This window comes from Silene latifolia, chromosome 4, assembly GCF_048544455.1.
Source record: "Silene latifolia isolate original U9 population chromosome 4, ASM4854445v1, whole genome shotgun sequence".
Classification (NCBI taxonomy): Eukaryota; Viridiplantae; Streptophyta; class Magnoliopsida; order Caryophyllales; family Caryophyllaceae; genus Silene; species Silene latifolia.
The window spans coordinates 112,317,089-112,328,312 of NC_133529.1; the positions used below are offsets into that span (position 1 = coordinate 112,317,089).

At 37.2% G+C, this 11,224-nt stretch overlaps 1 pseudogene; it reads left to right on the plus strand.

The window, feature by feature from the left end:
- The first annotated feature begins 5,073 nt into the window (after positions 1 to 5,073).
- On the plus strand, positions 5,074 to 6,371 carry LOC141651953 (carboxylesterase 1-like; annotated as a pseudogene).
- Positions 6,372 to 11,224: the final 4,853 nt, after the last annotated feature.

An 11,224-nucleotide genomic window follows, 5' to 3' on the forward strand; every position in this document is an offset into this window, starting at 1 on the left:
GATCATATACACATGTACCACTACCCTTTTGAAAGCCACGTATTAAACAGGTAACATGCTCAACATATTTCATGTTCAAGATATATCGTATACGAATTCACAATTCACCTTTCATAATTTACCATGTTCCAACACTTAACATGCCAACATATTCCATGCTCAAAGTTTCAACATCAACAAATCGTCGATACATCTTTCAACAACTATCACATTCCACTTCTTTCATCATTTAATCCAACCATGCACAAGATTCAAACTATAGATATCAAACACACATAACTCAAACATATAACAGTTTCCCCCCCATGTGACCAGGCTCGAGATCGTAAGGGCCTTAGTGCGACTCGGACGTCTCCCAAGTCTTTGCGGTAGCTCCAAACAACTCTTCCGGGTTCATTTTATTTAGACTCCCTAAGTTCATTGAGTTCATTAGTTTTAGGTGCCGGAATCGTCGGCTCTGATACCACTTTGTAACACCCCCTCATACCAAGGTACCTTACCAAGGACTACCCTAGCATGAAAGGCTGTTACCATCTCGGTTTCCCGAGGTTAGTATATCAAAGTTACAAGTTCCAAACCACATTTATTAAAGTATAAAAGTTAAAGATTACATTATCTCAGACCAACTCAAAATAAACGTACAAGGTCTCATTACAAATGAAATCCAAGACATCTAAACTCATAACAACGGAAGCTAGACTTGACGTGATGACTCCCATGACTTGTCCCATAGCTAAACATCCGCATTACTGTCGTCACAATCGCTCACCATCCCCGAATGGATCACCGCAGTTTTACAAAACAACAACACGGGGTCGATTTACTCAATCAATATAAAGACAACAACAATACAACCAGTGATCATCGATCTCACACAATAACCGACTACACACCGAAGTGTGTAGCCCCAGTTGATTACCCATCGCACGGGTAATCCTCGCCGCGATGGGTGACCGCACTCATCCCCACCTAGTCCGGCTCATCAACGAGCGACTAACAATCCCCTGTCCCTTAATGTGCACATCCCCTCCCGTGGCGGGTTCCACGGAGGGCGAACTAGGGTGTGAAGCCACTCCGCAAGTGACTCCACCACAATCACAATCACATGACATCACGGCCATCTCAATCCCCTCACACCAACATCGTCACAACAATCTCCATACTCCGATGATCGGCAGAGATAACAACAATTACAACAAGCACAATCTCAAATCAATTGTGAAGAACCGAGTAGGGAAACCCTACCTTTTCGCAATCCGCTATCCGCAATCAACCACACAAATGCATAACAAATATCACGTCGTCACCTACAACAATAATCACATACTACAATTACACATTGCACAATCCCATTTTCCCCAATTCCATATATACAATAACCCCAAAAGAATACAAATGACAAGGGAATGAAACTTACCAACAAAGAGAATAAGAGACTACACGCAAGGATCACGACGATTTGCACACACAACGAGACATGAGGATGATTAGGGAGTGATTAGAGAGAGATCGTAGAATGATAAAGCTTTCAAATGATATTAGAAACTGACGCGGAAATATAAAATACCCTAAACATTCCCTAATCAAACCGTCGAAATAACACTCCGCCAAACCGGGCACTCGACCGAGTAAGTGTATACTCGGCCGAGTGTCCCATACTCGGTCGAGTGTTAACTATACTCGGCCGAGTGTTCCTCGGCAGAACCAAAACAACACACAACCTCAGCACTACTCGGCCGAGTAGGCGCTACTCGGTCGAGTAGTCACCAAGTAAAATCCGTAGTGTTACACTGAGAGTTTTTAGATTTTGTTCATTAATACCTGTTTGTTTTTCAATTGGTCAAGGAAAACAATAATATCTACTCTGCATAATCAACTCAATGATGCAACAAATCTCCTTCTTTCGAATAACAACCATAATTTAATCATTGCTGGATCAAATTGTAATTATGTAAAAATATTTCGAGGTAGTTAGAATCTTATATCTCCCGGTCAAACTATAGAAGTAAGTTTGAATGTGAACAAAATTCCGACGCATTAGGCTTACGTTTTACCACTATATTTATCTTTCTTGTTAAGAGTCTTGTGTTTTTTGAAAGGGAAATACGACAGTAATGCCTTATAATTCTAATCTTTGTTATTATTAATAAAAGAGTTATTTTGTCACTCCCGACTCTGTGTATTTTGGGGGCTTTAAAACAGTATAATGCATCATCAAAGAGCTAATGTATTGCATGTCCATATTCTCTACTTTTTTCTATATAAAAACAATTTTATTTAGTTGGACGCACATTAAGATGCTATCTTATCAATTTGGAGAGGGATATATCGAAGTGGACTTTTCGACTTGTCCTATTGTTAATTATAGATTCTTGTTTAAAACAAAACTATTATTTTAAGATTAAGACAGGTCGAATACTATAGTTGAGATAAAAGAATATTGCATAGAAAAAAATAACAAAATGTTTGCCGTATGCATACTAGTGAGTGTATATATTTGAGCCGTTTTAAATTTAGAAAGACTTACCGATAATTAAGATAAACCGCAGTAAAAAAAATGATCTTGGTTCAAATTCCCCACCCTCGATATTATACTGTTTTCCGACCCAATTGAATTAAAAAAATAAAATCAACTTGGAGAGGAAGTTCACATTTACATATTTTTCTCGTCATGGTCGCCAACTAGCCAAAGCCAATTATAAAGACCTTTAAAGAAAAACAAAAATAATCAATTTAGACAGGGAGTTGACATTTACGTCTACTTAATAAAAGAAAAAAACAAAAACAAAAACAAAAACAAAACTTCTCCAGTTCTCTACCACAACTACAACTCTACAAGTCACAAATTTACGTTTTTACAACCAAAAACAAAAAGTCACAAATTTACGATTACACTAATTTCGTTGCACAATGTCACTACCTAACGCACCCGAACTATATTGTTAAGCGTATAAATAGGCGGCAGATAGAACACATTCACCCCAAAACGACGTGGGAAGATTACCTTGAAAGCGAAGGGCACGTGCCACATTCAAAATATGTCTATGTTTACGTTCGACACGCCCATTTTGTTGAGGCGTGCCGACGCAAGATGTCTCAAATTTAATCCCATGAGAGAAAAAATATCCGGCCATACAATTAAATTCCGTCCCATTGTCACTACGAACAGTTTTGATGGTTTTTGAATATTGATTTGCAACCATATTAATAAAACTCATAAACATGTCAGTCACTTCCGTTTTATAAATAAGTAAATAAACCCATGTGGCTCGGGAATAGTCATCAACGATGGTAAAAAAATATCGGGCACCACATGACGATGGAACACGATAGGACCCCCATAAATCACAATGAATCAATTCAAACAAATCCGAAGCACGCTTATTATTAGAAGAAAAACTGTGACGATGTTGTTTGGCATAATGACAAATATCACAAATTGAATCCTTATTGGAATGTAAACTACTAAGAGAAGGAATACTCTTCACTACTTTCTCCGACGGATGACCAAGACGCCGGTGCCAAATATCGAAGCTACCATGCTGCGACACGTGGTGTACAGCCGAAATCCTAGTCCCCGCGCTAATCCAAAACAGTCCATCCCGTAACTCACCAGCTCCAATCGTCGTCCTCAAGGAACGGTCATGAATAAGACAAGAGGATTTAGCAAATTCAAAGCAAAGGTTAGTGTCGGATGTGAGCTGCGAGATAGATATCAAATTGCATTTCAAACTCGGAATATAAAGAACATTATTTAGAATAAGAGATTCATTAATATAAACCGATCCGGTCATTGTAGCGAGAACTTCCTGTCCATTTGGTAAACACACAGGACGACCACTTATATTTTTGGTGTCTTCCAAACATGACAAAGTTCCTGTCACATGATTGGAAGCTCCTGTGTCTAAAATCCAGTTACACATACCGCTGAGGCGCTCCGAGTCGAGAAGAGAATGCGCTGAAGGACCCATCACCGCGTTGGCATGAACGGCATCCTTGTCGCGACCAGGCCCTGTACCCGTGCCACCAGGTGCTCCAGAACCCGAGTTTTGTCCACGTGAACCAGCCCTGTAGCGTCGGTACTCAGACAGAGTACGTGGCCTATCTCCCCACTAGTCAGGAAATCGATTAGTCTTAAAGAAACAGTTGGAAATGTCATGTCCACGGGTTTCACAATAAGAACAAAGCAATTTCTGAAACCGCTCTCCCCTCTCCCTCTCCCTCTCTCGCTGAGCACGCCAACCCGTAGAGGGGCGAGAAGAGGAGACGGCGAAGGCAGCAACATCACTAGTATCCGAAGGCAGAGATTCTGCCCTCAACCTCTCTTCTTGCAAGACAACATTATAGGCACGACTAAGGCTCGGTAAAGGATCCAATTGAAGTTGTTGGGAACGAATATTACCGTATAGTGTGCTATCTAATCCCATGAAAAATTGGTGAAGTCGTTCATTGTCTAAACGATTCACTGCATCCCGCCCAATATCACGTTTGCAGTCACCGCATTTGCACGCGAACGGAGGTTCATGAACAATTAAAGCGTCCCCTAAAGATTGTAATTTGCCAAAGTAAGTAGTAACGTCCATACCTTTGGTTTGAACACAGTTTTTGAGTTGAGTTTTAAGACTGTGAATTAACGAACCATCTACGACCGAGAAACGAGCTTTTAGCGTCGCCCAAAGTGCAGATGCATCCTCGTCATACGAAATTAAGGGCAATAGAGACGGATCAATCGTATTCCGAATCCATTGCACAAGGGTACAATGAACAACCTCCCAATTGTCGAGAGTTGGTCAGGTCACCGGTTTCTTAATGGTGCAATCGACGGCCGAATTTTCGTCGTGATTTTAGCGACATCCGCATCGATTTTTGCCAATCTTGATAATTGTATTTCGTGAGCATGATATTGGATATTTTAGCATTAGGAACATCATGGGATCCTAGGTAATAAGGGCTAGAGAAATCAATTTTCGGGGCCGTGGGAACCTCATCGCCGGCCATTGGAGAGAATTTGAGAATTTTCGTGGTTAAAGATTTGGAATTAGGGTTGAAGAAAAATTAACCAGGCTCGATACCATGTTAAGCGTAACTGAAGGTGAATTGTCAATATTATTGAGAGCCCTTACATGGCTTAAATAGCAATACAAAGATACCGTATCGCTAACAATACGCTAATTATATGGAAAGATAATAATAGCTAATAACAATATAACAATAATATGGAATAAGGAATATCCTCCTAATATATATGAAGCGATTCGCGTAACTCCGAACCTAAACGGAACCCTTACTCGTTCAGCTGAATATTTTTCTACAGTCCCACCCTCAACAACTGACCCCACCTCACCAACTCTTTCAAAAGATGTTCCTGTCAACCCTGACAAGAACACATGGGTTCGAATCTTCCTCCCTCGGGAGATTCTCAATACCGATGAGAAGCTCCCAATCCTCGTTTACATACATGGGGGCGGGTTTGTCGTGGCGAGCCCCGACTACCCGCCCTTCCACGAGTCTCCGTCGCTTGGCCGCGCACCGCCTTGGCGCGATGGTGGTATCGGTCAAGTACCGGCTAGCCCCAGAGGACCGTCTCCCTGCTGCGTACGACGATGTTTTGGAGGCGTTGACTTGGGTCAAAGACGGTAAAGATGATTGGGTAAATAAATACGGTGATTTTTCGAGTTGTGTTTTAATGGGGGAGAGTGCGGGGGGTAATATTACGTACCATGTTGGGTTAAAAGCAGCGGTCCAAAGTAGTGATTTTAAACCGTTGGTAATTAAAGGTTTGGTTTTAATCCAACCGTTTTTTGGCGGTTTGGATAGGACTGGGTCCGAGATTCGATTAGAAAATGACCCGATTATAAGGCTCGAGATTTGTGATTTTATGTGAGAGCTTTCATTGCCGGTTGGGACAAACCGGGATCAGGAGTATTGTAACCCGATTAAAGATGGTGGTTCGAGATTGGTGGACCGGGTTCGGGATTTAGGTTGGTGGGTGATGCTTGTGAGTTGTGACGGTGACCCGGTATTCGATAAGAGTGTGGAATTGGCTAAGTTGTTGGAAAATAAAGGGGTTAGTGTTAAGACTATGTTTAGTGAAGGGGGTCTACATGGAATATATGTGATGTTTGCGGGTGGTGATAGTGTTGAGAGAATTGAGGTTCTGGATTTTGTCAAGGAGGTTTGGCCTTAAAATGACTTGTAATTTGATTATGTTGTGAAAGAATCAACTTATTCTTTTGTTTTATTTTGTCAAGGAGGTTTGGCCTTGAAACGACTTATATATGTAGTCATTTGGGTTATCTTTTGTTTTATTATTACAACGTTTATTTTGTACTGACAGAAGTTATTTTGTAAGACGTTTTATATTAAACTTATTCTAACCTCAATTTACTAACCTAAATAGCTAAATAAAGGTAATTAACTGCTGAACGAAACAGTTTACTTAAGTATTTGTTGTTAGAGTGATGAACCATAACAACTCAGCCCAATAATGTCGCATGTAATACACTCGATTCAAAGATGAGATGTCCACTTTTAGGCTCATTTTGTCCTCACTTGAACCTAAAAGCAGAAGAACTTGTTGTTGTCCTGAGACGTCGATTGCTGAGTCGGTTGGTTTGTGGTTTTTTTGGTGTTTTTTATGACAGTTCTTTTGTCCTGGTTGGTTATGCATCCACCTGACTCGGTGTTCTCCTTCCTCCACACCCCTACCCTCACCACCAATCGGCTCTTGCATGTCTCCTTGTATGTCAGTCTTCTCCATTTCGTTCTTGGTCTTGATTTACTGCTTTGGGCTTTATTGGTCTATTTGGGTTTGTTTTTTTATTTTTGACGGTCATTGATCTTCGTCTAATTTTGCCTATATTTTTTAGTGTGGTTTGTGAGCTAAGAGTAGCTTCTTGTTATAATTGTTTTGGAAGGTGGATCTTTGTCCTTGTTTGTCTTGGACTTTAATTGTTTTTTTTTTACATTAATCAGTGTGGAAGTAGCGTGCTTGGTTGTGTTGATATCAGCGGTATGTGATGTTGGGTGAGCTTGAAGCGGTGGTTATATACCAACAGTTAAATGTCACTTTATTTAAATTCCCTTTATTTTTATTCCATCCAAATAATCTTGTTGTGTGGGAGACTTTGTTTTAGGCTAGGTAATAGTAGTCTTAGCTTTTGTGTACTTGTAATAGTTGTGCTGTATACTCCGAAGAATGGCCTTCCTAGATGTCCATGGCCACGACTCGCGAGGTTGGTTGAGGGGTATTCTCTATTCCTTCTCTTCAGTTTGTCGCCGTCTGTGGTTGTCGGCTCGTTGACTGTAGTGATCAATTAATGGAGTGTAGGAGAGTCATCTCCAACAGAGGTAGGCCTTCTTGGCTTTCTTTTCTCTTTAAAAATTCTAAGTTCCTCTAGCGTAAGTGCACATCGTTCTTATCTCACACTTTGATCGTCCCAATGGCGTGTAGAATAAGTTAGGTTTGTTGATGATTTGGGTGAAGAAGCTAGTGGCCAATCCACCGTACTTCATCAACATGTTTCTGATGTCAGATGCAGTTATTTTACCAGTTGCAGTTCATTAATAGAAACTTATAGTCCTATGTTTTATCATGTTAGTTTTATGTTTTAGTATATCAACATGGTTCAGAAAGTCATGATACTGGAATCTAAAACAATCTATTTGATGGGGCATATTCTGCACCCGCTGACCGAGTCAACATATTGAGCAAGGTCAAAGATATCCACAGCAAGTCAACGTCTTAGACAGCCTAACCGACGCAGCCTGTCGGCCTGTCACTTGGGTCTCGGTCTCGGCAAACCAGCCGGCCGAGAGGCATATCCGCGTACTCACATCCAGTCCCCTCGGCATGGAGTCAACCAGGCCAGCCGACCTGCCATGGGTTCCTCGGCCGAGGATAGAACAGTCTTTCCACCTGCTAGCCACTTGGCCACTACGTGACAAAAGGTGAAAGTCTATAAATACTCCTCAATCCTCATTGAGAAAACAATCCAATAATCCACAATTCATCCTAAAACTCACTATTAATATGGTATGAACTCCCTTATCTCTCTACAATATACTTTGCCAAGTAACACACAACTTAATCTCTTTAAGTTTACTGACTTGAGCGTCGGAGTGAGTACGCTCGGTACCAAGCCGAGCCCTCAGTTTGTTCATCTTTACAGGAGAGACCGAAAGGAAGAGTCAAACAAAGACATCATTCAACGAGCTTACGTGGTCACAACTCTGCTCCGGAATTACGCCCGGAACACTATTTTCGTTGTTAAAAAAATTCTATTTGTTTTGAAACAATTTTATCTAGTTTGACTTACTTGAAAACGTTCTGATCAAGTTGCTGAGGGAGATGAGTTAGATGCCATTTAGATCTTGTTCTTATAATAGTGGTCAACTCGCGAATAAAAAAATTGTATCAAACCATGATTTACTAAATATTTTACTGATTATATTATTTGAGAATGACTTGACTTATACTATGTATAAAATAAAATTATAAGCTGTTTTAATTACTTTTGAGGCAAAAAAAATGAGAAAAATTATAAATTAGAATCATTAACTTTGCGGTACAAAAATATATTATTTACAAAATTACATTTCAACATGTTATTCAATTCTTTTAATTAATTTTCAGTTTAAACTTTTTATTTTTCAAAGCAAAATGCAAGGATGAGAAAAATGAACAACTAATGCACGAGGTCTAACCTAATTGAGTAATACAATTAGGTTAAACCACTATTATATACTCCGTATCTAATTAGTATGACAAATGTCAAGAATACGTAAGTGAATAAGCACTATTATATATATCTAATTAGTATGAATAAAAAAAACTTCATACGCCATGGATTTAGTGCACGGGGTCTAACCTAATTGAGTAATACAATAAAAAAATTATATAAATACCGCACATTCATTGCGCGGGATCTAAACTAGTTGAATAATAAATAAATAAAAATCAGTGAAAAACTGATATAACAAAGTCTTGAACTTTAGTAAGTCTCACTAATAATTTCACCCTTACATTTTACCAAAAAAAACAAATTCTCTCTCTCTCTCTCTCTCTCTCTCTCTCTCTCTCTCTCTCTCTCTCTCTCTCTCTCTCTCTCTCTCTCTCTCTCTCTCTCTCTCTCTCTCTCTCTCTTCATTCTTTCTAACTCAAACACCACATCCGTATCTCACCTTCCTTTTCGACATGATGGCCCCAGAAAAACTCCCCAAACAATCCATTGACGACTTCTGCAAGTTCATCTATGACTTTCCGATTGTTTTTACCGGCGCGTCATAAAATCTCCGCATTTCCAATGGGTCTGCAAACCGGACTTCCAAATGGAGTACCGACGTGTTGAATACGCGCCCGGGCTTCTTTCAATATTTGATGAATTCCTGGTGTTATACAATCCCGGATTTGCGGTCGCACTGAGCCATATTGACAAAAATGACTCGTAAGAATTTTTTTTTATCAATCTATACTTATACTACCATAATATATTGTCAATATATTGTCAATATATATTTTCTACAATTATTGTTATTTTGCCACGAATATTAATATTTTACCACGAATATTAATATTTTGACGTGGATTATTAATATTTTGCCACGAATATTGTAACGTTTATTAGTGTTTTCTCACGATTATTGTTATTATTGTTATTGTCTTCAATTTTGTTTAGCTATGTAATTAATTCAACCTAAAAAAATTCAAAATAGATTTTTTTATATTTTTATTTGTGAACAATAATTCAAGGTAGATTGAATGGTTAGCATTATTTTGAAAAATTATGGTGAGAATTATATTTGTGTTTAATATGAGATATATTGGCTTTAATTTTAAGTTTAATTTTTCTTAACAAATAAAAAACAAACTACTAATATTTATTGTGATTTAATTAGCGTTTAATATTCTGATTTTTTCAATTTTTTTAAATAATAATGATGATGTGTCATGCTCTAATAGTCTTAAAGGTGAATGTTGAAAGCTAATATTTAGGCTTGCCTTTTTTATTATACTAGTTTTGTACCCGCGAAAATCGCTGACTTGTTCTATTTGTTCCATTTATTTGCTTTTGTTGGCGTCCATCTTTAACTAAAATATAAATTATTTTTTTAGTCGCGAATAAGCTATAAACCAAACATTTGTAAATATTTATTTCTTTTACATTATTTTTCATGATCATAGTAACATAGATAGAAGTTTTAATTTGAATTTTATTTCCATATATTTTAATACATGTTAATATTATTCATGAATATTTTGTAGTCAACAATTTAATGTAGCTAATTTTATAACTATAAATGTTTGTTTAAATTTTTTACAAATTTCTTATTTTTATATATTTATTATGTACGTCATAAATAATTAAGCTAAAAACGACTGCATCGTTAGATCGATAAACAAAGCACTCCAAGATCGCGGTTACATATCTGATAGGTTTTTTTTAAGAAAGTTAAATGGATACTATTAATTTAACTTTTCCTCAAAATCTATACTTTTTATCAAAAATATACATGTAAAATAGAGAATCTCGCCGATGATGAATGGTGATACTTTGTAAGCCAACTAAAAGAGTAAAAAATATGTTTTCTTTTTTCACATTTAGATCCAAACATGTAATCTCCACTTTTTAATAGCATCCTCACAATCAATAATCTGCAAATTGAGATAGTTAAAATTAAAATTAAAATTAAATAAGCATCATCTTAATTACAAAACTAACTATACAACTTATTTAACGTTTAAAATTTTAAAATCTTAAAAGATAGATATATGAAGTACTTTTAAGAAGACTATGAACATTTGAATCACATGCACATATACACCTTATTTTTCACTTTTTCGTAAGTGTGCTAATTACAGTATTTAAGATGGTTTTGAAATAAATCAAAAGTAACAATATGAGAAATTGTGAAGCTTTATAATCCAAGATATATTGGATTTTTCATTTACCACATATAAGACCTTTTAGCTACTATCATTATTACTAATGAGGAATTATATGGATAAATTTTACGATTTCAATTTTAATAATGAGAGTAAATTCTTAATTTATTTTTTTAATTTAGTACATGATCTTATGGTTTCCACTAAAAAATATTATTAGTAAATTTATAATCCAAATTATTAGACTTTTTATTTACTACATATAAGACCTTTTAACTACTATCTCTATGGTTAATGAAGAGTTAGATGGATAAATTCTACGATTTAAATGATGAGAAT